The 24,423-nt window shown below is 41.4% G+C and overlaps 1 pseudogene; it reads right to left on the bottom strand.

The window, feature by feature from the left end:
• Positions 1 to 4,276: 4,276 nt before the first annotated feature.
• Positions 4,277 to 24,423, bottom strand: part of LOC100950107 — a 36,838-nt pseudogene continuing 16,691 nt past the window's right edge.

The following is a 24,423-nucleotide window of genomic DNA, read 5'->3' as shown; positions in this document are numbered from 1 at the left end:
GACAGTCTCTACCCTTGATAGGATGTGATCAGAATGGCACGTTACTTCCATGATCTTCCTCTCCCACACTTATAACCTCAGTCTGAACATGAGGAAAAAATTAGACAACTGAGACAATCTGAATCAAGATATATGCCATATTGTTTCATTAACTGTAGTAGAGGTATCGTAGTAATACGGGAGTGTAAGGTACTAGGAACAGAGTCTGAGCACCCGATTTAAGGTGATTGTCTGTGCTGTCTTCTCATTTGGTTTGCATACCTAGGACTATTCCAAAATATGAAGTCTGCATTTAAAAATTCGCCCTCAGAAACCTGGAGGCATTGTCTTCTAATAGCCAGTGGTCTTGATGAGTACCCAGATTATTATTTTGTGAGAGATAGGATTTTTTTTTCTCACTCTCTTCTGGAAGCTTCCAGACTTTATTTATTTTGTTAATTCCATGCTGCTTGTAAGTTTGGTGACAATCTTTTAGATGTGGTCTTCTGTCATTTATCTTAATCACTCCAGCCCTTTTAGTCTGAAGAATTTTGTCTTTTTCTTTCCTGAGTTTCTTTCATTACATGTATTGACAATATTCTCTCCATTCCTGAATCTTTTAATAGTTACTTCGTTTAGTAAAACGCTCAGCTGCCTGGTACTGACCCCTGCCTGCTTTCTTCATTCTCTCTACTTTTACCATTCTAATCTGCATTTTAGGACAGCTACCCTACTCAATCTTCCTGTCATTCTGCTGATACTTTATTCTGGCAACCTTTAAGTAAAAACCTCTGATTTTTTACTTTTCAGCATCCTATCTTTGAATAGATAAATTTTATCTCTAACTTTGTTGAGGCTAAAATACGTAAGGATCTTGTTTGTTATTATTTTACTCACCTGATTCTCGGGGGGTTATCTCTGTGCATTTAGGTGGTCTTTACTTTTTGTGTGCTGCTGGTTTTGAGCACATATGTGCCTTACAATTCTTGATTGCCTACCTGCATGTAAACATAGTGAGTTCCGCTGATGGTGTATGCATTTGGCGTGAGGGTTGTGTGCACTGCCCAGGAGGGTCTGTTTTGCTGCTAGGCTTCTGAGAAAGGGGGATGTTTCCATTCAGGATGGCCTGGACTAAGAGAACCTACTGCCTGTGAAACTCAGGCCCTCCCAATGTGGATCCCAAAAGTCTTTACTCTGTATGAAAAGTGTCCCATAATGTAAACGCTCCTGGAAAAGCTGTCTAATTTATTTAGAGGAGAGGTTTATGCCCTTATCTCCTGGTTCATAAATAGCTGGGAAGCCTTCTGCAGGTTACATTTTACATTGTTTAGTCTCCTCATATTTTATGGGTCTTTAGAGTTCATTCTGTCTATATACATGAGGGGATCAGAACCCTGAGCAATGATTTCTATTTTTTTTTTTTTTTTTTTGAGACAGAGTCTCACTCTGTTACTCTGGGTAGAGTGCCAGGATGTCACAGCTTATAGCAACCTCAAACTCTTGAGCTCAAGCGATCCTCCTGCCTCAGCCTCCCAAGTACCTGGCACTATAGGGGCCTGCCATAACACCCCACTAGTTTTTCTATTTTTAGTGACAGGGTCTCACTCTTGCTCAGGCTAGTCTTGAACTCCTGAGCTCAGCAATCCACCTGCCTTGGCCTCCCAGAGTGCTAGCCTTAGAGGCATGAGCCACTGGGCTGAGCAGAGCAGTGATTTCTTAATTGCTTTTGTGGAGAAGAGTTTGGATGAAGGAGTAAAATCCATCCAGTTTGGATTCTAGCTTTTACTTTACATTGATTGTGAGGTTTTGAGCAAGTACTGAATTTCTCTTAAGAGCCAGTCTCTCATCTATTAAATGACACAGTAATGGAACACGCTTAATGGACTTGTCACTAGGCTAGAATGAGATTATACATATGTAAAGTGTTCAACATAGTAGTTACAACCTAACAAATACTGCCATCATCATTAATTATTATTACCAACTGCTATATCCAATGAACATTTGTTTTTAAGGTAAATGAGCACCGAATCTGGTATCTGTTCACTTTGTGACATCATGAGAGATCAAAGCTGTATTAGAGAAAAGAAGTTTAACTTTGTTAGAAAGATTAAGAGAAAAATTTACTACTGTAAGGAGGCAAATCTGTACAAAGGAAGTACGAGACTCAGAGCACATGTGAGCGGCCCTCACAATTCAGGTGTTGTGTTTGTTTTGCCTAAGAAGTTTGTTACCTTTGTACAATGACAATTATTAAGAATCGCATTCCAGTCCGTGTCTAGCAGAACTCAGGGGCTAGACACAAGCAGACGCGTGGAGTTTCAGAGCAGCTGGGTGGGAGGAGCAGGAATGTTAGGAGGCATTTTACTTTTCAATATGAAATTTGATAATAGCGTGATTATACAAGCAGCCTTCTGAGCACAGAGAACCAAACTTCACATGGGAAACATAAATGAAATAATCTAGTGGAGACAGAGAGAAGTAGCCGTTGGAGCCAAGACGCAGCGTTGGATCTCAGGACCAGACACCGTTAACCTTGATACCCACGCCCCGAAATTAATTCTGTAGTTATGATTCAGGAGCTGTGGGAATGATTGTGGGAAAAAGACGCCAGATTCCCTCTTTTCAATGTTCGATTAATTTTACAGGCTCTTTCTATTGAGTGTGTGTGCTTTCCCCATTTGTCTGGCCAACACGGGCAGGGAGGCGTGAGCTCCTTCTGGCACACGGTCCCCCATTTCCCGGGGTCAGTGTTTACATTAATAACACGCCGCCAGCTACGAGGTGCTCTTTCTGTTAACCCTGCACAGCTGCTAATTAGCAGGTCGCTTGCGGGTTGGAGGTGCGCTCGTGCTGCGCTTCTTGGCTGGCTGTTGTGTTATTGTAACAACTGTAAATGCCATGTGCGGCTGCCACGCGGGCTGTGCTCAGAAGGCTGTTTGTACAATTACAGGCATTAGCCCGAGATGGAAGCTGCCAGCTGACATTCGGGAGGCAATAATAACTTAATTTCCCCCACAGCAAATTGGCTCTCTGATAGCAAATTCAGTTATACTCTGGACTTAGGGATGGCTTGAAAATTCCAGCAAGCACATTTCAGTTCAGTTGTCACTGTGGGCAGCTGGGTGAGCACACCCACAGCCATGCCAGTTTCCAGTCCTAGGACCTGCTGAAAGGGGCATCACTTCGTAGTATACCATATCTCTTAATTTCCAAAGGAAAAAGAATATATGTACTACATATAAATAATATATGTAATATACTTCAAAGTATGCATAAATATTCTAAAGATATCTAAATATATGTGTGTGTTTGTATATGGTGGTCCCTGGGTACCCATAGGGGATTGGTTCTAAGACCTCCTTTGGGTACCAAAAATCCACTGATGCTCCTCAAGTTCCTTAAATACAATGGTGAAGTATTTGCATATAACCAAAGCCACTCTCCTGTATATTTATATCATCTCTAGATTACTTATAATACGTGATATAATGTAAATGCTATTGTGCTGTATTGTTTAGGGAATAATGACAGGAAAAAAGTGTGTGTGTGTTGACTGTAGATGGCAATTTGGGGGGTAATATTTTTAATTGAATCTATGTGTGTGGAGGGCTGACTGTATATCTAGATATATTTAGAGAAGTCAGCTTTAACTGGCTTCAACTAAGGGTTTGTCCCAATAAACACAGTGTTGAATTAAAGGTGCCATGAAAGGTTGTTACCAATCTATTGTCTTAGGAGTGGACGCAGTTCAGGAAACGCTTTGCTTTGTCCTAGTGTCTGTAATTAAATCAACCAGAGATGCATCTGGGCACCTGCTCCCAGGGACTCTAATCATGCCCTGCCTTTGTTCGTGGTTCCTTCAGCCAAATTATTCCTCTTTCGATTCTCATCCATCCAATGTTGGTGACAACTTGCTTGGCCTTCCTCTTTTCCATCTGCAGAATATGTCTTTCCTCCTGGTGCTTGTTTAGCACTTGGTATGATCATTATAGCATTTCATGCCTCTCATAAGTATTTGTGCCTAGACTGATTGATCTCTGAGAGGTGATTGTGAAAACCTTCCAACATCATCTGTTTCTTATCCATCTTGGTAACATTCATGATGCCTTATACTCAGTAGGGGTTAAAAGCAATTGTTAAACTGATTCGAATGACAATACCAGCGTCCATCTCAGCGGATTTTCTGAGGCATCAGGTGTTCCCCTATACAAGCGTTTAGGTACCACTATCATGGATGAGACCCCCCCAGAGAGCAGCGCTGTTGCTGCCAGGCAGCTGGTGCAGAAGGGACCCCTTAGGACAGCAGGGCTTCCATGTCTGGCTCCATGTGGATGGTTGGAAAGCTAGGCTGTACCGGCGCACGGGCACACTGTTAGGACCCTCCAGGAACTTCTCACAGTTCCAAACACAGTCATTGCAGCACACCGGGGACCAGGTGGTGAACTTGGGGTCAGTCCTGAGTGCAGTGGTGTCGTCGCTGGGCCCTGGCAGGGCTTCCCGCAGAAAGGCAGAGAGTGGGTGAACCTCCGCACCATTCACCTCGCTCTTCTCCAAGAGAGTGAAGTTGAGCTTGAACCTTCTGCCAGGTCGGATGTACCTGAGACTTCAGGAAATTCAGAATCTATTCATTCTTGGCATTTTCCTGAATTGCAGGGAAGCCAAGCACGACCAGGCCTCGGGGTCCAAGGCGCTGCTGCAGCTCGTTCATCTCAGTATAGTTCAGACAGTGGTGCCCGAAGGGACACCACATCCTGGGTGAGCAGAGCCTTCCCTCCGGGACTCAGGCTCCCCGCCGTCCAGGGCCCCAAGAAGGCGGACACGGACCGGGCCGCAGCCACTAGCCGGGCAGCACCCACGGTGCTGGAGGTCAAGAGATGAGGAAGGAACTTCAGACAAAGGCATGAATTAGATTCTTTAAAAGTAAAAGCCTATTTTATGCAATATATAAAATAGATTTCAGTATGTATGTATCTGTTAGATAATATTTATATTTTGTGCAACATTTGTATCCGTATGTTTATACATTTATTTACTTTTATTTATTTATTTATTTATTTTTTTAGAGACAGAGTCTCACTTTATTGCCCTTGGCAGAGTGCTGTGACATCATAGCTCACAGCAACCTCAAACTCTTGGGCTTAAGCAATTCTCTTGCCTCAGCCTCTCAAGTAGCTGAGAATATAGGTGCCCGCCACAACACCTGGCTATTTTTTTTTTTTTTAGAGATGGTGTCTCAATCTTGCTCAGGTTGGTCTCAAACTTGTTAAGTCTTGGCCTCTCAGAGTGCTGAAATTACAGACGTGAACCACCGTGCCCAGCCTACATACATGTATATGTATAAAAACCCATAATCATATTGCTAGCCATATTCATATCTATTTTTGGCATTTTATGCCATTTAAATTAGGTTGCAAAACTTTTAAAGACCTACAAAGACATTATATCTTCTGAAATGACAAAACATTATGAGCACTATGAATACAACTTTATATTAAAATCATTTAGCAATAAATATGTGTGCACTTAAAGTCCAGAAAGAAATGCATAAATAATAATATTAAATGTCATACATATGGTAGGACTTGAATTCCTTTTTATTTTGTTAATCAATATTTTGTAAAATGTTTATGGTATATATAATATACATATAAAGCTTTTGTATGTAGAAAAAAGTTATTATTAATATATAATTTTAATGATAGATTTTCAAAATTTTAAAAGAAGGATATCAGCACCTCTAACTTATTTCTAAAATTATGTCCAGGACATAAATGTTGTAGGAAAGTGTTAGTTTTCTATGTTTAATGAGTAGGCTTAACTGACTTCATGTATTTTACATGTGTCAAGGTTGAGGTAGACAATGTGTTTGGTGTTCACAGGTGTAGCAGGGGGTCAGGGCAGGGAGTCAAGGTATTTTGTAGAGGAAATGCTAGCATTGGTGTTGGAACAATGTTAAACGAAGCATGGGCTTATTTGTTTGACTATTTGTTTATTTTATGATTATTTTTTGGAGGGTCAGACTTAGATTGAGTGATTCAGAGGAGCCCTGAGCTCAAGCTTGCTGTATTTGTGCTGCCTTCCAGACAATGCTGCTCATGCTGATACACAGGCTGTTAGTCCTTATAGGAATCCTATACGTTGGGTTTTTTTTATAATTAATTATTTTTTATTAAATCATAACTTTGTACACTGATGCATTTGTGGGGTTCAGGGCACTGCTTCGATATACAATGTGAAATGTTTACATTGAACCAAGTAACACATCCATCACAATTATACTCATTTCTTAATAGTTTTGAAATGTACCATTGCATCATGCACATTAGGTGAGGTCCCACTGAATACCTCCCTTCTCCCATATCCCCTCTCCCCACCCCTCACTCTCCTCTTCCCTTCTACTTTATGGACTATAGTTATGTTTTGACATTCGTATGATTGTGTAGGTGATTATTATTGATTTCATAGTAGTATTGAGTACATTGGATACTTTTTTCCCCCATTCTTAGGAGACTTTACTAAGAAGAATATGTTCCAGCTCCATCCAGGTACACATAAAAGATGTGAAGTCTCCATCTGTTTTATGACTGCATAGTATTCCATGGTGTGTATGTACCACAATTTGTTAATCCATTCATGGGTCTATGGGAACTTGGACTATTTCCATGTCTTGGCTATTATGAATTGGGCTGCAATAAACATTCTGGTGCAAATGTCTTTGTTGTGAAATAATTTTTGATCATCTGGGTATATACCTAGTAGAGGAATTGCAGGATCAAACGGTAGGTCTACTTTTAGTTCCTTGAGTGTTCTCTAAACTTCTTTCCAAAAAGGCCATATTAGCTTGCATTCCCACCAGCAGTGTAGTGCTCCCTTCTCTCTGCATCCACACCAACATCTGTAGTTTTGGGATTTTGTGATAGGGGCTGATCTTACTGGAGTTAGATATCTCAAAGTGGTTTTGATTTGCATTTCTCTGATGATTAAGGATGATGAACATTTTTTCATATGTTTGTAGACCATGCGCCTGTCTTCATCAGAGAAGTTTCTGTTCAAGTCTCTTGCCCACATAGAAATGGGGTTGTTTATTCTTTTCTTATTGACTAGTTTGAGTTCTCTGTAGATTCTAGTTATCAGACCTTTGTCAGAAGTATAATGTGCAAAAATATTCTCCCATTCTAAAGGCTGTCTGTTTGCTTTACTTACTGAGCTCTTGGCTGTGCAAAACCTTTTTAGTTTGATCAGATCCCAGTAATGTATTTTTGGTGTTGGTTCAATTGCCTGGGGTATCCTCCTCCTAAAATATTCTCCCAGGCCAATTTCTTCAAGTGATTTCCTTGCACTCTCTTCTAATATTTTTATAGTTTCATGTCTTAAGTTTGAATCTTTATCCAGTGAGAATCAATTTGTGTTAATGGTGAAAGGAGGGGGTCCAGTTTCAGTCTTCTACAGGTCACCACCCAGTTCACCCAGCACCATTTGTTAAATAGGGAGTCTTTCCCCCACTGAATATTTTTGATAGGCTTGTCGAAGATCAAATGACAATAAGTAGTTGGTTCATCTCTTGGTTCTCTATTCTGTTCTATAAATCTACCATTCTGTTTTTGTGCCAGTACTATGCTATTTTTTGATCACTATAAACTTATAGTATAGCCTAAAGTCTGGTAACATGATACCTCCCAGTTTGTTCTTATTTCTGAGTAATGTATTTGCTATTTGAGGTTTTTTCTGATTCCATATAAAATGAAGTACTATTTTTTCAAGTTTTTTGAAGTATGACAATGGTGCTATAACAGGGATTGCATTAAATTTGTAGATTGCTTTGGGTAGTGTGGACATTTTAACAATGTTGATTCTTCCCAGCCATGAACATGATATGTTTTTCCATTTGTTAACATCTTCAGCTATTTCTTTTCTCAGAGTTTCATAGTTCTCCTTATAGAAATCTTTCAAGTCCTTTCTTAGGTAAATTCCCAGATATTTCATCTTCTTTGGCACCACTGTAAAAGGAATACAGTCCTTGATTTTTTTTTCCAGCTTGACTATTGTTGGCATATATAAAAGCTACTGCCTTGTAAGTATTGATTTTGTATCCTGAGATGCTGCTGTATTCCTTAATCACTTCTAAGAGTTTTGAAGTTGAGTCCCTGGGATTTTCCATATATAGGATCATGTCATCAGCAAAGAGTGAGAGTTTGATCTCCTCTGACCCTATTTGGATACCATTGATGGCCTTCTTTTGCCTGATTGCAATAGGTAAGACTTCCATTACTATGTTAAATAGCAGTGGAGACAGTGGGCATCCTTGTCTCCTTCCTGATCTGAGTAGAAATGTTTTCAATTTTACACTATTCAGTGTGATATTGGCTGTGGGTTTGCTGTAAATAGCCTTTATCAGTTTAAGAAAAATCCTTTCTATGCCTGTTTTCTTAAGAATTCTGAGCATGAAAAGATGGTGGATATTATCAAAGGCTTTTGCTGTGCCAATTGGGAGACTCATATGGTCTTTGTTTTTTCTTTTATTGATGTGATGCATTATATTTATAGATTTGCCTATGTTGATCCAACCCCGTAACCTTGGAATAAAACCAACTTGATCATGGTGTATAATTGTTTTGATGCGTTGTTGAATTCTGTTTGCTAAGATCTTATTGAATATTTATGCATCAATTCATTAATGATATTAGTCTATAATTTTCTTTCTTTGTTGGATCCTTTCCTGGTTTGGATATCAGGGTGATATTTGCTTCATAGAATGTGTTGGGAAGTATTCCTTCTTTTTCTATGCTTTGGAAAACATTGTATAATATAGGTACTAGTTCCTCTTGAAATGCTTGATAGAATTCAAATGTAAAGCCATCTGGTCCTGGAATTTTCTTTTTAGGGAGATTTCATATTGATGATGCTATTTCAGTGGTTGATATATATCTATTTAAGATTTCTAATTCTTTCTGGTTGAGGCTAGGAAGGTGGTGTGCTTCCACGTGTTGGTCCATTTCCTTCAGATTTTCATATTCCTGGGAATAGAGATTTTTGTAGTAATCTTTGGGTATTTTTTGAATTTCTGAAGTGTCTATTGTTATTTCTCCTTTATCATTTCTGATAGATGATATTAAAGATTTTTCTGGCTCGGCGCCTGTGGCTCAACCGGCTAAGGTGCCAGCCACGTACACCTAGGGTGGCGGGTTCGAATCCCCAGCCCGGACCCGCCAAACAACAATGACGGCTGCAACCAAAAAATAGCCAGGCGTTGTGGCTAGTGCCTGTGGTCCCAGCTACTTGGGAGGTGGAGGCAGGAGACTCGCTTGAGCCCAGGAGTTGGAGGTTGCTGTGAGCTGTAATGCCACGGCACTCTACCCAGGGGGATAGCTTGAGGCTCTGTCAAAAAAAAAAAAAAAAAGATTTTTCTTTTCTATTTCTGGTTAGATTGGCCAAAATTTATCAATTTTGTTAATTTTTTCAAAAAACCAACTTTTTGTTTTGTTGATCTTCTGAATGATTCTTTTGTTTTCAATTTCATTTAATTCTGCCCTAATTCTGGTTATTTCTTTTCAGCTGCTGGGTTTGTAGTTGGAATGTTCTTCCTTTTCCAGTTTCCTGAGATGATCCATTAAGTTATTGGCTTCCTTTCTTTCTGTTTTCTTGATGAAGGCTTCTAATGCTATAAATTTCCCTCTTAGGACTGCCTTTGCAGTATCCCACAGGTTTTGATAATTTTTGTCTTCGTTTTCATTTAGTTCTAAAAATTTGGTGATTTCCTTCTTAATCTCATCTTTGACCCAGCTATCATTCATCCTAAGATTGTTCAGCTTCCATGAATTTGTTTGAGTATGGAGATTCCCATTGATGTTGAGTTCAACTTTTATTCTATGGTGGTCTGAGAAGATACAAGGAATAATATCTATACATTTTAATTTGCTGAGGTTAGACTTCTGTCCTAGGATATAGTCTATTTTGGAGGGTGACCCATGGGCTGATGAGAAGACTGTATATTCAGTTTTATTAGGGTGAAATGTTCTGTAGAGGTCCGTAAAGTCCATTTGTTCAAGGGTCAGGTTTAAGTCTAATATTTCTTTGTTTAGTTTCTTCATGGAGGATATATCCAAAACTGTCAAAGGGGTGTTAAAATCTCCAACTATTATAGTGCAGGAAGATATCAAGTTGTTCATATCCATTAGGGTCTGCTTTATGAATTGAGGAGCATTCTGGTAGGGTGCATAAATGTTCATTATCAAAATCTCTTCATGTTGGGTGTTTCCCTTGACAAATATGCAGTGACCTTCCTTATCTTTCTTTATCTTTGTTGGTTTAAAGCCAATTGTATCTGCTATTAAAATTGCAATCCCTGCTTTTTTCTGGTTTCCATTTGCCTATATTATACAAGTCTATCCCTTCACTCTGAGTCTATTTTTATCCTTTAAGGTAAGGTGAGATTCTTGTATACAGCAGATGTCTGGTGTGAGTTTATGTATCCGGTCAGCCAGCCACTGCCTCTTTAGAGGACAATTTAAACCATTCACATTAATTGAGAGACTTGATAAGCCTGGTTGTGTTTTGGGTATCATGATTTTCATATATCCAGTGGACATTTTTAATCTTTTCACCACTGTGGAAGTGGGTTTTGTTCAAAACATTTCTGGGTGACTTTACTTTGGAGGTAGAGCATTGTGCTGGTCATTGTGGAGGATGGATCTGAGAATATCCAGGAGAGCTGGTTTAGTTATGGCAAAATTCTTCAACATGCCTATGTCATTAAAGTATTTGATTTCTCCATCACAAATGAAACTCAGTTTAGCTGGATAGAGGAGCCTGGGCTGGAAGTTGTTTTGTTTTAAGAGGCTGAAGTTTGATGATCATCTACTTCTGGCTTGAAATGTTTCTGCTGAGAGATCTGTGGTTTTCTGATATTTTTCCCTTTGTAGGTGATGCTTTTCTTACATCTGGCTGCTTGCAGAATTTTCTCCTTTGTTTTGACTTTGGCAAAGTTAATCACAATGTGTCTAGAAGACGCTTTATTTGGTTTGAGTCTTGCTGGGGTTCTGAAACTGTCTGCTATCTGAAGTTGTTTATCTCTTGCAATGTTTGGGAAAATCTCCTCCAAAATCTCTTGGAGTAGAGCATCTATACCTTTAGGACCATCCTCTTCTCCTTTGGGAATTCCTATAAGACAAATGTTTGAACTTTTGGAATGATCCCACAACTCTCTCAGGGAATGATCAGTTTTTGCTCTCCATTTGTCTGCCTCTTTCAGCATTTAGGAACGTTCAAAAGCTTTGTCTTTAGTTTCAGAGATCCTTTCTTCTGCCAATTCAACTCTATTAGTGAGGGATTCTACTGTATTTTGGAGCTCCTCAACTTTTTCATTTCCTTGAGCTCTGCTTTCTCTTTTCTCATTATGTCCATATCTTTGGTGACTTGGGCTTTGAATTCATTAATTTCTTGAGACAACTTTAGAACTACTCTTTGGAATTCAATTTCCATCTTTTCTTCCATTCTATTTATCTTATTTGCAATCCATATTCTGAATTCAGTTTCTGACATTGCTGCCATTTGTCTATACATGGCATCTTCAGTTGTATGTCCTTTGTCATTTCTTGGTGGGGAGTGGATCTACTCTGGTTATTCATGTTGCCAGAGTTCTTCTGTTGGGTCTTCATGATGTTTATTTTCTACTGTTTGGTTATTAGAACTGGTAGGGTGTTTGAATTGGGGTTCCCAGGTATTAGAGAGAGCCCCTTATCAAAGTGCTAGGCTTGTAATTGTGGCTTATCTCCTACAACCTTCCAAAGGCCCTTTCAGAGTTTTGGCTGGAGATTCTGAGGACCTACTTGGTGAGATAGTGCAGGCTAGCTCTGTTTTGATATCAGCCAACCTCTACCCTATCCTAAGAAACCACCCTCTTAGATTTAAATCTTGACTGTACAGTGATACAAACAGCTGTGGCACCCAGCCCCCATCCTTCAGTTCTTTTCCACTACAGAACTTCAAAGGTCAACCTCAAAATGTCCCAAAGTAGACAGCCCTAGACATGGGTTCCAACCAAATTGTCTCTGGCAGTGCAAACCCTGCCCAACAGAGAGGGATTCAAGGACAATTCAAAGCAAAGAGATTCAAAGCACAATTGGAGCCAGGGATCCACACTCTCACCTGCCATACTTAGTCCACAGTATTGTCTGCTTCTCTGCTCACAGGTCCAGCTGGAGCCAGGGGTAACAGCCCTGCCCACTGGTCTCAGTCTACAGTCAGCTAGCCTCTGGAGTACGGTCTGAAATAATGCCTGCCAAAACCAGTTGGAATCAGGGGGCTACACCTCTTTCCAGTCTCAGTCCACTTCCTGGAAAGCCTCTCTTTGCAGGCTCTGTTGGAGTCAAGGCACCAGGTCTTCCCTCTGGTCTCAGTCCACACACAGCTAGCCTCTGCTTGCCAGACCAGTTGGTGTCAGGGGACCACACCCTGCCTGCCAGTCTCAATCTACTGCCCGGCAAGCCTCTGTTGGCAGGCTCTGTTAGAGTCAGGGCACCACAGTCTGCTCGCAGGTCTCAGTCCTCACCTGGTAAGCCTCTGCTCACCAGCCCCACTGGAGATAGTGGAGTACGCCCTAGCCCTTAGGGCTTGGTTCATACCCAGTAAGCCACTGCTCAAGGGTTCTGTTGGAATCAGGAGACCACACCCTTACTTTCAGGTCACAGTCCATGCTTATTAAGCCTCTGCTCACAGGCCCAGCAGGGACCAGCCCTGTCTGCCAAACAGTCCACATAGGGCAACCACTCTCCTGCTGTGGGTGCTGTCAGAGCCAGGGGTTCTGCACCCCGTTTTACCAGACACAGCCCAAACCAAGAGTGAACACTACCACTGGCCAGGCATAGTCATAACCAGGGGACAGCTCCTCCTCCCACCGAGTGTCCCTTTCTTCCCACACCCTCTTTCTTCCCTGTTACTCACAGATTTTGTCCTGATGGTTGGTGGTCCACACTATGCCCAGGTCTCTCAGGACAAAACCAAACACTCTGTGCTCTGTAGTGGGCAGAACTTCAGATAGCCAAGTGAGGAGGAAAGGGTGGACTGGGAGTTTGGACTTTTGGGGGAAAATATCTGTTCAATTTTATGCCTGGTGGGGTAGTGTCTAGCTACATAAGTGGGACCTCCCTGGAGAAAGAGACCTGGAGTTTAGCAGCTCTCTCCATCGAGGTAAAATGAGAGGTCTTTTGTTCCCTGCTCGTTTGCAGATAGCCTGCGGCAGGTCTTCTGCTTGGGGGAGGGGTCTTCCATCCTCTAGTCAATAGGCTTTATACCTGTAATTTGTTTTCCTGAATGCTCTTCCTTGGAGTTATAGCCTGCCGAACTTCTTTCTTGACTCAGCTCCCCATCTTTAGCTTTGTAGAGTCTGATTCCGTCCAGTTTTTCTTCCTTTGCTCAGGAGCCTCTGATGAGGGTTGCTACCAGCTGGCCATCTTCCCATAATTCTCCAACCTATACATTGGCTTTTTAAAAATCATTGTATACATTTAGGCTTAGACAGATCTGCCACGTTTCTGGAACTCAAAACCATCTATTTGACTCTGTGGCCCAGGGTCTGACTGCCTTCCAGATGGCGAAGAGTAGTGAACAAAGGGTCTCGGTGTGTTTGATATTGTGGTTCTTCATGTTTCCCTCTGGCTTCATTTCACCTGTGCCATCAGGATCCAAGGCTATACTTGGTACAGGATGCAGTTGGTGCCCCACCCATACCCACTCTCAAAGCCAGTGGTGCTTATGTAGAGCAGCCCTGCTCAAAAGGTCACATCTTCCCATCTCACCCTGGGACAGAGAGAAGAGGCAGCCAGAGGCAAACAATGTGAGGACATAAAAGGCTGGCTCCTGGGATTGAGGTTCTCACATTCTCACATTGCTTTAGTAGCATTTTGAGCTTTTCGTCTAGTGTGTTTCAAGAGTCCAATTATATCATGTAGTTAAATGGCATGTTTCTCTTCTTTCCTAATGCTCACACATCTGATTTCTGACTCTTAGTAGTATTGGCCAGTACATCCAGAATGGGGAAAAAAATGTCCATTATCACCATTCATGGGCATTCTTTTATTTTCCTTGATTTAGGTAGAAAATTTTCTAGTATTTTTCTTTTTTTTTTCTTTTCATTCTTCTTCTTCTTCTTTTTTTTTTTTTTAGACAGGGTCTCACTCTGTCACCCTGGGTAGAGTGCCATGGTGTCATAGGTCAGAGCAGCCTCAAACTCTTGGGCTTAAACAATCCTCTTGCCTTAGCTTCCTGAGATCTGGGACTACAGGTACCTGCCACAATACCCAGCTTATTTTTCTATTTTTAGTGGTGACAAGGTCTTACTCTTGCTTAGTTTGGTCTCAAACTCCTGAGCTCAAGCAATCCACTTGCCTTGGCTTCCCAAAGTGCTGGGATTACAGGTGTGAGCCACCATACCTGGCCATTTCTAGCATGTTTCTATGAAGTATGATGCTGGCTTGGGATTGAGATAGATATATTTTACTATCTACAAAGTCAGACCATTAAGTTCACAAATATCCTAGAAAAACTACATATCTCATTGGTGAATATCACTATGGTCACCTTTGAAGTAATCCCCTTGGGAAGCTATACACTGTTCACCTTCAAAGCACTTTTTCTAGGATGTGTTTGTGAATTTATTGTCTGACTTTGTGTGTATCTATATACATATTTGTTTTATTGATTTATTAAAAACAACTGGATTTTTTAAATTAAAAAATACAAAATCAACTCATCTTAAAAACTGGTTAAAAAAGAGGAAAGAAGGATGGGCCCAATGGCTGATGCCTATAATCCCAGCACTCTGGGATGCCACGGCAGGTGGACTGCTTGAGTTCAGGAGTGCGAGACCAGCCTGAGCAAGAGTGAGACCTCACCTCTACAAAATATCCAGGTGTTGTGGTGGGCACCTGTAGTCCCAGCTACTTGGGAGTCTGAAGCAAGAGGATCACTTATCCTCAAGAGTTTGCGGTTTCTGTGAGCTATGACACCACATCACTCTACCTAGGGCAAGAGAGTGAGACTCTGTATCAAAAAAAAAAAAAAAAAGGAGAAAGGATTAACCATTTATTCTGTCTTTCCTATTTCATCTGTGCCACTAGGTTTCTAATAGTAGATAAGGGGAAGTACCTCTTTTGAAAGTGTTCCATATGATTAGCACAAAAAGGAAATGACAGAATTAGATTATTTCTGCTTTGCCATCTCTGATACATTAATGGATCTAGGTGCTGAATATCAATCACTGAACATCACAAAGAGAGAAACAACCAGTTACCATATGTCTTCTGACACTCTATCAAGGACGACAAAGAGCCAGTGCAAGCCAGTTCCATGCCTGCTGAGTGCTGGGCACCGGGCATGCAGTCCATCATGTTCCCTCCTTTGCCTTGTGCTTCTGTGGCATAAATCTGGCTTTGACTTGATTACAGCTTAGCATAAAATCAATGATTTTTGTAAGAATCAGATCATAGGACCAAAGGGGTCCCTTATCCTTTGCTTTCATCCTCCTATGTGGTCATTAAGAGATGCTAACTTTTCTACTGAAAGAAGATCAAGAATGAGTCTGAAGCCCCAGTCTTATGTTGATAATGTGAGAATGCTTAGAAGAAAGTGTAAAGGGTGAGGCTGAGCTGGTAAATAATTTAGGGCTCTTGAGTTATTGAAGGGTAGGATGAGAGAGGGCTTGAGAGCTGCACGCTTTTGACTTGAGTGACTAATGTCTGCCTCTGGGCGATTGGAAGGGGACGATGGAAGGAAGGCAGCAACACTCTAGGCTCAAATATCTCTACTTCCCTGTGGATTAAGCTGATGTATACTTTTCAGGGAAATCCAATTTTATGGCTTAATGACTTCTGAAAACTGATTTAGGAGACATGAAATATTAATTTGCCTTCCCCACTGGTCTCCCAGCTTCTGGGGCGCCGTGAGGGCACCTGAAGCAGTTTCTCTGGAATTGTTCTTTCCAAGGTCATCAGAAGCTGGGAATCGGGCTCTGCCTCAGAACTACTGAGGAGAATCTCTGAATATCCAGATTCCTGGGCCCCACTCCAGAACTACTGGATCCAAGGATTTGGGGGCAGGGCCTATAGATGCTTATTTCCCAAAAAACTTCCTGGTTCTTATTTAATTAGCCACCGACTGGTACATGTATTTTTGAAAAGCAAAAGAATCACTAACTTATTTTACAGGAACATATTTTGGGGCAGAAAACATGGCCCTGGGAAGGAAAGACCAGAACACAAATGCAGGGACAACAGGAACAGCAGATCCCATGACCAGAAACAAAACCAAAAGTTTGGCCCAGGGACATGGTGCATCTTTGAGCATCTCTAGTGCTGTTTCCCACGCTCAGTGATGGCGAGTCTCAGCCTTTGGTCTGCACCATTCAGTCTCCACTGGGATTCTTCAAACCTCAGACATCCAAATCTCAGCAAAGATTTTAACATTACTCTGCTCTCACTCTTGGGCGGTGGCACTTTCAGAGGGGAAAGGAGCCTTAAAGCAGAGGGCATCTTGGTCTGTGGATCTTCAGACCCAGTATGCAGAAGGGCAGCACGACATGTGCACTTGACTCAGGGAACTTCCCTGCCATGGTAAAATCACAGCTTATCATGGCCCTCTACAAACAAAGTGTGCCCTTTCTAACACTAAGGAAAATAAAGTGAGGAGTGAGAACAACACAGGGAAGAAGCTTCTCCTCTCAGCTCTCATGAAACCAGCATTTCCCCTTATTCTTACATTACTGAAGGTAGGACAGTGCGGTAAGTATCCAGCCCTGTTTCTTACACACAGTGAGCCCTGGAGACAGGAGACTCCCCTTCCCAATTCTCATTGAATCCAGTGAACCCACAAAACACTGACAGTTTGCAGCTGCTTCAAGAACAAAACTGATGCCTTATACTTCACTAATTGAATTATGTTTCCAAGGCAAAGGTAGACAGTGGCACTGAGTGTCTCACCTTATGAATTATGAGGGTGAGTTACTGAGGGTGACTCTGAATGAGTCACTGAGTTACTGAGTTACTGAGGGTGGGGTGGGCCCTTTTCACAGCTGGCCTTCATTGAAAGGTACAATGGACAGTTGTGGTTACAAATGATAAAACACAACTATAGCCCAGAATGAAGGGGGAAAGAAAAAGGTGAGGGGAGGGGAGGGAGGAGGCCAGGTGGAGGGATGGTAATCTGTGGGACCTCACCTATGGTGCATATTCCAAGCGTACATGTCAAATCTATTAAGGGTAGAGTATAAACGTCTTAACACAACAATTAAGTAAGTGAGGTGAAGGCCATGGTAATCAGTTTAATGTAAGCACTCCAAATTGTATATTAAATCAGCACATTGTACCCCATAAATGCATTAATGTACACAATTATGATTTGATAAAAATAAATAAATAAATAAAGATCAGGGCACTGAGTTTGAGTCTTGGCCTTGTACTTTACAGCCGTTGACCACCTTCTTAAGCTGATCTAATTTTCATAGATGAACATGCACCAGTAAGGCCTAGTTCCTTAGGTTGCCCACCTCTGTGTGTTGACCATGTTGTTACACACAGTCCTTTGGGTGGTCAACTTACACAAGCTCCACTGTAGGTTCATACTACACATACTTGCTTCCTGGAGCTGTCATAGGCAATGCATAACTTGAATTGAGCAGGGATCTTAGTACTTTTCCTCAGTAAGAGTAATTGCTGCTCTTGTACCTTTGCTGTCTGAGTGAGCCCTGGCATTGATGCCACTGTACACAGACAGACGAGACAGATTCTCACCATACCAGGCTGAGCTCTGGGTGACAGAGGCCACTAGTCAGAAACTAAGGGTACCTTTCTCTCCTGTATCATACCCTATTACAACTGTTTCTTTATACTTTTTTCAGAATTATCTTCTTTCTTTCTTTTTCTTTGAGACAGAGTCTTACTCTGTCACCCTGGGTTGAGTACCATGGTGTCACAGCTCACAGCAACCTCAAACTCTTGGGCTCATGTGATCCTCTTGCCTTAGTCTCCCTAGTAGCTGAGACTACAGGTACCTGTCATGATGTTGGGCTAGCTTTTCTATTTTTAATAGAAACAGGGTCTCACTCTTGCTCAGGCTGGTCTTGAATTTGTGAGCTTAGGCAATCCACCTGCCTCGGCCTCCCAGAGTGCTGGGATTACAGGTGTGAGCCACTGTGTCTGGTCCAAAATTAAGTTCTTATATTACCTATATATTTAATCAATATTGTGTGTGTGACATGACAAATTAAGACTGAGGGACTTGAATTTCTCAGTGTCCTTTACCTGTGAGGGGAAACATCTCAGAGAGCCTGGAGTTTTAACAAACCTCCCTAGGGATTTTTTATTTTACACACTACCTTTTCTGAATCATTCTGGGCCTTCTTTCTTCATGTATTCATTAATTTGACTGCTGTTTACTGAGTGTCAGCTCTGTCCCCCAAACAAAAGGGCTAAGTATTACAGAGAGGGTCCACATTCCTGTAGACTGTTCTATAAGCCTCAGGAATCTTTATGCTCAGGAGACAAACCCTCTTCCTTTATCCTGGGCCCTCTTTAGCGGACACCATATGAAGTCATGGTGGCATGAAGGAACTGATGTCTGCCAGAAACAACAACCATTCCAGTGGGTGGACATGGAGGGGTGCTGCCCTGGGCCTCAGGGAGGGACGGAATCCTGAGAAACAAGCCCAGAGGAGGAGGGGACAGCACAGACTGTGAGTAACTGCTGTGATTTCGACAGTGCCACCGTGCGTTTGGCACTTTGCTTTACAAATGTTATTTTATTTAATCAGCGTGACATATAGGTATTATTATAACCTGACATTAGCACATCAAGCGTCTACTTTTAACTTCAGCCAGGCCAGAGAAGCTTGGAAAACAGAAGCATTCCCAGCAGGCAGCCACACTGGGCAGCAGAAAACTATACAAAGAGAAACACAGACCCCAAGCCTGAAGTGTCAATTATGTTTCTAACAATTGCATATGGACTTCATTAGCCGGCTAAATGGTACCTATTTTAGCATCCCGCCAGCTGGAGGGATTTCCAGTAGGAAATGTGAGAAGGGAATAAGTCTTGGAATCTCAGGTTCCCTGGGGCCTTCTGGAATCCATGCAGATGAAGCAAGATAAGGTCAGCTCTGAACGTCCTGCTCTTCTTCCTGCACCCTCCACGTGTTTATCTCCCCCACCCCCTGCCCCCCAAACCCAAAGCACCTGTATCTATTCAGAGGCAGCCCAGGCTGCTGTTTTGCACATCCCTTTGGGCCTCTGAGGCTGAGTTCCCCTCGGGGATGATAGGCAGAGGCAAAGAGAATTCATTCAGCACCGGCTTTCTGTGGGAAACTTGTATCTCTTTGACATGAGGGTTCTTTATTCTATGCTTCCTATTACATCTTTAGCAGAGCTTTGTGTTGGCTTTTCCCATAGGCTAAATATAACGATGGGTAACCTAATCCTGAAGGTAACAGAATAATCTTAGAGGACACAAGGCTCTATTTAATTCTTGCCAAATGACAGAATGTACCCAGACTTTGAACAGGCCCCTGCAGAACTCCAATAAGATTCTGTGTCTTGCCGAGCTTGGAGCCAGCGTCTTCCCTTTCTATCTTTCTCCACTCCCAGGCAGGATCAGATTTCACACCACTTGGTCCGTAAGAGGATAATGGTATCGCAATTCAAGACAGGCAACCATGGAGAATTGTTTTATATGCTTCTGATACTCAAGAAGTTTCAGCAGCCGGGGCTAGGTCTCAGTTTTCAAGGAGAGTCAATGCCAGGGCAGAAGACAGTGTGGTCAAATAGAAGAAAGAGGAGCTTTGGAAATCAGGTTGACATGGGTTGGAAACATGTCTCAGAAATGGGCCTCAGTTTCTTAATTAGCAAAATGATGGTAAAAAACGTATCTATCTTATAGAAATTTCCCAGGAATGGATTATAATTAAGGAAATATGTGGAATGCTATTGGGGACATCTTTCCACACTTGGCTTCATTTTTAAAGATAATTTGAAAACAAAGTGTTTCCCAGTTAATCCTCGCCCAACCTAGGACAGTATGCCAGGCTGCACTCTGAGAAGCCGTGTCAATGTATTTGACATTGGGATTGTAGGCGGCGTTGGTTTTGACATGTCTGGAGGACTAGATGTTTCACCAGGACTCCATTTATGCATATGGGAACCACTTACCGAGGGCCTTTTATTTAGTGAAATAGATGTTGTTTTAGGGTGCTTAGGATTATGTAAATAAGACACCTACCATCCTTGCCCTCAAGGGACTCAGGCCACTGCCAGGTGCAGCAGGAGCAATGACAGATGGTCGGGTTCATGGGGTTGGCAGAGAAGTTGAAGTCAGCTCTGTCAGTGATGGGACAGAATCAGGAGAGGCATCAAATAACAAGAGACTCTGGAGCTAAGACTTGAGGAGCATTAGCTGTTCTAGAGGAAGAAAATCAGTGGCAGCAAATTCTAGATGCAGGGAACCTCTTGGGCAAATCAAAGATAAATTGTCTGTGTGGATCAGGAAAAGGGTAACATTTCACAGTGGCAGAGACACAGAGCTGTCGAGACCACAGATGAGGCTGGGCCGGGTCCCGAAGGGTTCTACAGGGCGTGGTAGCACAGTTATGGAAACAACAAAATCGTCTCTGTAAGGAAGTGAGATAATTAGATTTCTACTTTAGAAAATTACTTTGGCTGTAATGAAGAGATCTCTTAGAGGTTAAGTTGTTTTATTTGTGTTTCCCGCCTGGGGTTTGTACTATTTCCTGAGTCTTTGGCTTGAAGTTTTCTCATCCAGTTTGGAAAATCCTTAGCCATTAGCTCTGTAAATATTGCTTCTGCCTCCTTCGCCCTCATTCTTCTCTGTCCGTTTTATCATGTACTATGTGTCTCTTAGAATCTTTTCTAAATTCTCCATCCTTGTTTCTTTCTGGGATTATGTAATCTGCTTTTGTAAATAAAGTGTTATTGGAACCCAGCTCTGCCCACCCGTTTGTATATTACCAGGGGCAGATTTTACAGTCCAGTGAAGAGGTCAATAGTTTCATCAGAAACTGTATGACCTTCAAAGCCTAAAATATTTACTGTCTGGACCTTGCCAGAAAAAGTTTGCTGACCTCCAGGCTAATACGTTGTTAAATGAGCTATTGAGTTCTTTATTTCAGTAATCTTTTTTTACTGATTTACTTAATTTTTAAACCTATTAGTCATATTTTTTTTTTTAAAGAATTCATGACTGAACAATAGCAATATCTGGATTTCTTGCTGGTTTTCCTTGTCTTTTTTTTTTTTTCTCAGTTTTGGGCCATTTTATATCTGGTCTTCTGGTGTAATATCTATTGAGTGGTATCTGGTCAAAGAGTGATTTTTGACCTGTGTGCAGTGAAAATTTTTCAAGAACATTAATTAATTTATGTTCATAAAAAGTGTAAAGCATAGTAAGTCTATATTTTTTTGCATTTTTAAATCAACATAATTTAAATGTTCTGTGGAAGGTTAACTATAGGTTCAAGGGTGCTGTGAGATAAAAATTGTTCACACTGTTGTAGAGCAGCTTTGAAGGTTTCTGCTGGATGGAGTTTCTTTACTTCAGACAGGATCAACTCTGGTTTCTTGTAGACAGCTAGCTAAGAGTAGGTAAGCTTAATTTAGTCAGGGGTTGAGTTGATGGAGATTGTTCTTTAGTCTCCATCCATGAAGTCTTCACGAAGCCGGGTATATTTCTTGCTTAGCCACATCCTGGGGACGAGTTCTTTATTCCTAGTGAAACGCAGAGATATTCACCAGCACTCTTTTCCCCTTGTGGGCGCTAAGCTCCACCTCCCATCCCCACCCACACATAGTTCTACTCAGCGCTTGCCACCGCCAATGCTACCTTTAAATCAGCAAACAGAAAAGCACTGCCCACATCTTTTTGGTTCCCTTTTCTCCAAAATCCTGGTCATCAAGACCTGTTGGCTGAGTACCTCTTATGACTTCAAACAGGGTTTTTTTTTTTTTTTGTATTTGTCTTTGGTATGTGTGTGCTTTTATGATTGTTATTGGAAGGGGGATTGGTCTGCACCTGGCTACTCTGCCATTACTGGAAGTAGAATCGTGGATTACAGATAATTTATAACAAGACACAGAAATGTGGCTTGGCACCTGTAGCTGAGCAACTAGGGCACCGGCCACATATACTGGAGCTGGCAGGTTCAAACCCAGCCTGGGCCTGCTAGACAATAATTACATCTACAACCAAAAAATAGCCAAGTGTTGTTGTGGGTGCCTGTAGTCTCAGCTACTTGGGAGGCTGAGGCAAGATAATCATTTGGGCCCAAGAATTTGAGGTTGCTGTGAGCTGTGATACCATAGCACTCTACTGAGGGCGATATAGTGAGACTCTGTCTCAAAAAAAAAAAGACACAGAAATGCAAGAACAGTTTAGGAGAAATTGTATACATTTGAGAAATAACAATGACTTGCACCAAATACTATGGTGGTTAGTATAATTAGTAGGATATGAAGTTGTCTAATAAATAGGGGGACGATTTTCAGCATTATTAGCTGTCAGGGAAATGCACACTAAAATCATAATGAGATACTATTAATAATACATATCTATTAGAATGGCTAAAATACAAAGTGGTGACAACACCAAGTGCCGGTGAGGATGTAGAGAAACTGTATTACCTGTACATTGCTGATATAAATGGAAAATGGTGTGGACTCTCTGGAAAACTACTGGCAGATTCTTATAAAAATACACATGATGTTACCATCCAACCCAAAATCACACTTTTGAGTGTTTATCCCAGATAAATAAAAACTTACATTTATGCACAAATAAAAGAATGCATGAATGTCCATAGCAGCTTTCTTTCTTTTTAATTATTATTGTTTGGGATTCACTGAGGGTACAAAGAATGAGGTTGCACTGATTGCATTTATTAGGTAAATTTCCTCTTACAAATGTGTCCCACCCCCAACAGGTGTGCCATACAGAGACCCCCATCTCCCTCCCTTCTCCCCTCTCCCTGCTCCCTCATTCCCCACCCCCACCCCCATATTAGTTCATCTTCTGCCTTAATATTAGAATTGGATTCTTGCTTCTCCATTCTTGTGATGCTTTACTAAGAAGCATGTGTTCCAACTCAATCCAGGTTAATACAAAAGTTGTAAAGTCTCCATCTTCATGATGGCTGAATAGTATTCCATGGTGTATATATATCACAGCTTGTTAATCCATTCCCGGGTTAGTGGCATTTAGCTTGTTTCCACATTTGTGCAATCGTAAATTGAGAGAAGCTTTATTTTTTGTATTCCCATATGAGAAATAGCTTGTAGTCTTTCAACAGGTGAATAGGTAAATAATTGTGGCTCCATGAAATGCCACTCAGAAACATAAAGGAATAGATTATTTATCTGCAAAAAAGTTGAATGAATGTTAAGGAAATTACTAGAAGGTTACATGCAATATGATTTCTCGTATGTAATATTTTTGAGATGACAAAGTTCTAGAAATAGAGAACAGTGGTTGCCATGGGTTAGGGACAAGCAGAAGGGGTGGGTGAGCGGGTGGGAGATGGATGTAGTTACAAAGTGCGATATTACTTGTGCTGATGACCATGACTGCAGTGTGTATACTCAAACCTGCAGGCGTGATAAAATTGCATTGCACAAATACACACTCCCAAATGCACACACACATATAAGCAGAACAGGGGGAACCTGAATAACACTGGTGGATTGTGTTGAGGTCTGTGTCATGGCTGTGATATTGTACTATAGTTTTGCAAAACTCTGTCATTGGGGGAAACTGGACCAAGAGTGGGATTGCTCTCTACTATTTCATAGAACTGCTTGTAAATCTACAAATCTCTTAATAAAAAATTTTATAAACCCCCCAAAACCAACAGAAAAATGTCACTCAAAATTCCATGGCCTTTAAAAAAAATTCATATCTCATATTTTGTTACATAAGCACTTTTTTAATGGAAAGTTTATTATTACTTAACTATTTTACACTGGGATCCTATGGTTACATTATTCAACTGAATATGTAATTCAGGGTTTTTAATACTACACCAAGTAACCCTCTATGTTTGTTTAGTTGAAGGAAAAGTATCTGTTAAAGAATATTAAATTGTTTGCCAAATTTCTAGGCAATTCTTTCCTTTCTCCTTTCTCCTTGATTTCCCTCCCCCCTTCCTTTCCTTTCTCCTTCCTCCTCCATTTCCCTCCCTCTCTTCCTTTCCTTTCTCCTTCCTCCTTGGTTTCCCTCCCCTCTTCCTTTCCTTTCTCCTTCCTCCTTGGTTTCCCTCCCCTCTTCCTTTCCTTTCTCCTTCCTCTTCCGTTTCCCTCCTTCTCTTCCTTTCCTTTCTCCTTCCTCTTCTGTTTCTCTCCCTCTCTTCCTTTCCTTTCTCCTTCCTCCTCCATTTCCCTCCCTCTCTTCCTTTCC

Source organism: Otolemur garnettii, unplaced genomic scaffold (genome assembly GCF_000181295.1).
Source record: "Otolemur garnettii isolate 467f Iridium unplaced genomic scaffold, OtoGar3 scaffold00046, whole genome shotgun sequence".
Classification (NCBI taxonomy): Eukaryota; Metazoa; Chordata; class Mammalia; order Primates; family Galagidae; genus Otolemur; species Otolemur garnettii.
Note: the sequence above shows the minus strand (reverse complement) of the source record. Positions and strands in the feature narration are given on the sequence as shown.